This window comes from Grampus griseus (assembly GCF_964374135.1).
Source record: "Grampus griseus genome assembly, chromosome: 4".
NCBI lineage: Eukaryota > Metazoa > Chordata > Mammalia > Artiodactyla > Delphinidae > Grampus > Grampus griseus.
In genome coordinates, this window is record NC_138997.1 from 86,794,717 (window position 1) to 86,800,716 (window position 6,000).

Below are 6,000 nucleotides of genomic sequence, written 5' to 3' on the forward strand. Positions count from 1 at the left end.
TGTGAATGAATAAAAGGCTAAAAGAAAAATATTTCATAATATCAAGATAATTTTATCTGTGAATGAGGAGATAATAGGTGATACCGTTGTATGTCAATTCTTCATTTTGTAATTTTTAAAATTTTCCAATTCTATATCTCTATTGCGTTTACGATAAAATGTGTCAAACAATTTTTCAAAATATACTAGAATAAAAGATACAGCATAGAGATAATTTTTTGTTTGTTTTATAACAAACCACTGTCATGTGTGACACAAAATTATTTTATTATTATTTCTTCAGGCCTAGGAAGTATTATGAAATGTGGATAGTTTAGCATCTCGACAACCTCATTTTTTTTTGTTTTGTTTTGTTTTTGCGGTACGCAGGCCTCTCACTGTTGTGGCCTCTCCCGTTGTGGAGCACAGGCTCCGGACGCGCAAGCTCAGCGGCCACGGCTCACGGGCCCAGCCGCTCTGCGGTATGTGGGATCTTCCCAGACCGGGGCACGAACCCGTGTCCCTTGCATCAGCAGGTGGATTCTCAACCACTGCACCACCAGGGAAGCCCAGCCTCATTATTTTTTATTCATACTTATAATTATTGTCCTAGGAGTATACTTCTCTGTAAATTCACAGGAAAGATAAAATACCCTCAATTTATTAATCTACATTTTTTTTAAACTCTGGATTAGTCATCCCTCCATAGAATTTTGGCACATCTCTCTAATCTCTAATCATCCCTGCCTTAACGCAAAAAAAATCTATGCCTTGTGTAACACTGCATCAGTGAAGTGCGCTTCCTCTCTTCATAATCATGCACTGTGATGGCTAGACCATGTACCTCAAACTCAAAACACTTGAACTTCCAAATTGCATTTTTCAGTCATATTCTCTTTTTCCTATGCTCTGAATCCAAATAGGTCAGATATTAGGTCATACCATTTTCTCATAGTCTACTGAGACCTTTTGGTTTTATGCATTTTCTTTTCTACAGTAAGACCCATGATGCACCACTTCAATATTTGTTTGGCAATATTTTGCCCCCTCTTCTTCATGAGTTTTCTACTCAGACTATAGGTCAAGTAAATCATCTTATCTCTCTGAAACTGTACCTAAATCATTCATCCTGATGCCTCTATCCTACCCATCCTGCAATGCAAATATATTAGCCCTAATTTCTGTCTTGCCATTAGCACTTCCTGACAATTATTTCTCTTGTCTGTAGTTTGATCATTCCCAAATTCCCTTCAAATTTCTTTTACTCAATGTCAAATTAATTGTTTAAGCAGAAGGGCTTTATCTCCTATTTTCTCAAGAAAATATAATCAACAAAGTATAATCTCAAACTCAACCTCCAAATTAATAATAGTCTACATTCCTCTCAACTCAGGAAACAAATACCACATCTCTTAACCAAGACCAATCTGACCAATACTCTTGCTTCCCCTATAAGCTCATAACTACACAAATGTATTGCTAAATGTCCATCTCTCCCCATCTCTACCAATAATTTATCACTCCAAAACTTAACCACTTATAACAACACACTTTTATTGTCTTGGTTTTTGTGGTTCAGAAATCCAGTGTGACTTGACTAGGTGCCTCTTGCTCAGAGTATCTTGTGAGGCTGTAGTCCAACAACAGTAGAGCTTTATTTATCTCCAGGCTGGATTGAGTGAAGATTGGCTTCCGAGCTCACCCTGCTTTCTGAGTTATTGGTTTTGCTCTCAGAACCATTTTTTCTTTCTCATAAAAAGATGCATTTGACACTGAGTAGTTTTCCCAGCCTGCATTCTGACTGTAGAAGTTTCGGGGGTCCCAAATGCCTTTTTTTCAGTTCAATTGGGTGGTGATGTTTCTGTATATAAATAAGTGTTTAAAGGACGTTGTGGGTCTTTTATAAATCTTCTTGGGGTTCACTCTATTAGACAAATCTCTTAGATAGAAGTCTATCTCTACTTTTGATTCCTGTTGAGAGGCTGAAGGGCAACCCCTTTAGAATTCATAGAGTCCCTATTGTTTGATTGAGAGTATCTTTGTAGCACACCATTAATCTCTTTAAAGGGCCTTTTATGTGACTGAACAGTACTCTGAGGCACCACCTTTGATCTTTCTGAGATCCTAATAAAAGATTTTACAGTCACACCTCTAGCTTCAGCTTTATACCATATTTTCCTCATAGTGCCCTGGATTTGATCTTTGCTGGAGACTTTTTTAAATTTTAGCACTGAATTTTAGCACTTTTTTTTTTCAAAGCCATCAAGTTCTAGATTCTTTTTTTAGCAGTATTCTCTCAACTTATTTCTTTCCTTTCACGTTTTACCCTAAATAATAAGAATAAACCAAACAGCACCTACCACAATGGGCTTTGAAATCTCCTTAAGTAGATTGTCTAGATCATTAGGCACAAGTTTTGCTTTCTGCATAAGTGCAAATGGCAGTGTTTATTAAATTTCTCCCACTATAACAATGATTGCCTTTTCTTCAGTTTTTAGTAATATTTTCCCTACTCATCCACAGGCTCCTTCAACATCTTAAATTCTGTGAGCAGTGTGTTTGATACCCTGTAAGCCTTCACAAAACTCCCTCAATATTTACTGCCTGGTTCCAATGCCATTTCTACATAGAGGTTAGGGGAGCATCCCAATTCTAGGTACCAAAATCTGTATTAGTTATCTATGGCTGCATAAAAATCACCCTGATCTTATTCTTAAAAAAAAAAAAAAAAAAGAACATTTGATACTTCATAGTTTCTGTTGGTCAGGAATCTGGGTGCAGCTTAGCTGGGTGGCTCTGTCTCTGATCTCTCAAGAATCTGCAGTTAAGCTATTGGCTGAGGTTGAAGGTATCTCAAGAGTTCTCTCAGCTAGATTCTGCTTCCAGTTTCAATCAAAAGCTGCTTATAAAATGGCAGGTGGATGGCCATGAAGTAAATGGGCAAGAGAGCAAGAGAGAGCCCCTAAAAGGGAAGCCACAGTCTTTTTATTATATGATCTCATAATTGACATCCCATCCTTTCAGCCAAATTCTATTAATTAAAAGCCAGTCAATAAAGCCAGCTCACACTCACAAGGAGGAGGACAGTATACAACCCCTCCTTTTTTTCTTCTGTCCTGGTCCTGGATGCAGGAGTCTGGTTGAAGGGCCTCAGCCTGATCTGAGTGTAGGAGCCTGATCACCTCCAGTGGGCAGAGAACTCAAATTCTGGTTTTGGTCTGGTATATGCTTTCTGGTTTCTGGTAGGACTGAGTTCCCTTCCTCCCTTCCTGGAAGCCCAGGGAAAAGTCCTGGGCAGCTGCAGGTGGAAGAGACATCTGTAAGACCACCCGTTTTGTCCCCTCTCCTTCCCCTCTTCTTTCAACCTGGCCTCCTTTCCTCCCTTTGAAATCTTTGAAGACCTGAGATATTACCACTTACTCTGTTATTACTCAGATCTGAAGTCCTGTGTCTCTGTAGGAGGTTTTCTGAGTGACTTCAATCTTGTATTTAAGGGAGTGTCTGATTAGGACGGCCAGACCTGTGTGTGTTTTATACTCTGTGTTCTGTGTTGTGATTTGTGATGGCCATTCTGCCTTGTGAAATGGGATAACCTTGTGTGGTCACCATATTGTTTAGACTCCAGAGAAAGTTGGTTTAGGTAAAACTCTTGAAAACTGGTTTGAAAACTAGTTGTTTTTGCATATACAGTTAGTAAAAGCAAGCTTGATCAAAGGTCTTTTCACAGTTCTGATTCTGATGGAACAAGTCCTACTAGGAAAACTAGATTTTCTCTCCTTGTGCCTTGAGACCAGGGCTCTCAGGAACACTTAACTAGGCCATCTCTAATTCCTGAGATTCAGGAAAAAATGGGAAGAAGCCTTTAAAAATTTTACTTATTCAAATTGTTATTTATAAACTAGTAAATTTTATATTGTGATATCTGATTCATGACTAAGTTTATAAAATGAAGCTGAATCTCTCATTGTGTCTGTCTAGATATATGTATGTCTCAGTCTATGTCTCTGTCTTTGGATAATATTGCTGAGGTTAACTTGTAAATGAGCTCTATTTAACAGGCTTAAAGAAAAGTAAGTGCTTAAAAATCAAACAATTCTAAATACAAGAGGAATTAAGCTAAATGAACTGGGAAATATTCAGTATTAAATTAATACCTGGTATAAATGTTTAAGTTTGTTAATCTAATTAATATAGACATCTTTAGAGTCACCAACATTAAGTATAATACTTTTATTGTACCTAGGTTTAATAGAAGTTAAATAAGATCTTATTATATCTGCTGCAAGTTTGTCAGCAAGGAAAGTAACTCAATGTGAAGAAATTTTAAGGAAGGAAAATGCAAATGAGATAAGAGCTTTGGGTAAACTTTTTAGGAATAAATAACATACTGAGCCATTAATTACTGAGCATTGGCTTCCTTTTACAGAGAAACAAAAGGTTTAGAACTATTAATAGATATGTTTGGTGCCACACTGAGATATTTTCTATAAGAAAGCACATTTTTCAAGAAATTATTTGGATTTATGTTTACCAATCTACAGAGTGTTGATATAAAGGATAGTTCATGGTTGCTTAAGGAAAAGAGGCTGTGTATTTTTTAGTAAAGAAGGTAAGGAATGGAATTGCATTTTATTAAGGGAAAAGGAAGTAAGTCTTACTTACAGGTGGCTGTTTCTGGATGGAAAAATAAAGTGATGGATACAGAAAGTGATAAAAATGTTTGTGGAAAGTGGACCCCGAGAAAAGAGTTCTGTGCATGGTCAGGATTGACTAAGTTTACAATAAATTTAATTGAGTAACGGAATTTTAAAAGTAAGCAGTTGCAAAACTTGAATTTGGCTTTTCTCTCTCTTAGGGGGACAAGATTTCTTAAAATGTTGAACTGTGTTTGATAACAGATTTCAAGTTTCTTTACCTTTTAAGTGATCTGTTCTGTATTTGCCTTTGAAATAGTTATTGTTACTTTGGTTAAATGAATAACTATTATTTCATAGTGACCTCTCATTCTATCTGACTGAGTGTTCGAAAGCCTTTTTGATATTTTATTGACAAAACTTCCTAAATCAAATTATAATGAAGTACTTTTGACCTCTAAATAACTTTGGGATGTTTCAAAAAGCCCCTGAAACAACTCAAAGAGAAATATTAAACTAATTAGGTTCATTTGGTAGTTAAATTACATGGGAATTATTGTCAAATGAGTAATACATTTTCTTAGGTTATCTAGTATGGTAAATGTTACTAATATAGATATCCTAGAAATTATATGGAGTTCCTGAAATTCTGATATGTCCTGGTAAAATGTTATCAGTCATAATTCTAGTTATTATCTTAAAGTGTTGTATGTAACAGCAGTAACAAAGTTTCTTTGTCAATTGCATTGTAATCAGATTTAAATGTGCCTTCTTAAGTCTTTTTTCATTATAGACAGTTACAGTTTCACTCTAATGCCTTTGCAAAAATGCTTCTTCTTCAAGAAGATTTATAAAAAGGACTTTAGAATAAATACAAGTTTCTGACTTTCAGACCATAATGCTGAACTGTGTAAGAAACTGAAGATTTCTAATGAAAAAACTGATGGTTTCATAAAGGTGTTAACAAAAATGATTAGTTACATAGGACTGAGTGAACTGGTGAATATGTTATAATTTTTATGACTTCTATCTGAAAAATTACCAGTTTAAATCTGTTTTTTCCAGGTATGTGGAAACCTTCCCCTCAAACTCATTGTGCCTTACAGAAATTTGGTAAATTATACTTTTGTAAGCAGAATTGAAGCATTTATCTTTTTCTCTCTATCCGCTCCCTCCAGAGATTGGAAACTCTTAGGTTCCCAGGAGCTTTGTCAGATAAATTAGGAAGGCTACCACACTAGCAGGTACAGAAATCCCAAGGTATTTTGGAGACATCGAAAGGGAGGAATTCATCTGCATCTGTTATGCAAAAATCTGTGAGAAGCCCTTGGTGTGACTTTCTTAGCCCTGAGAGGTCTTTTAAAAGTCCAAAGAGTTTCAGTGAGTA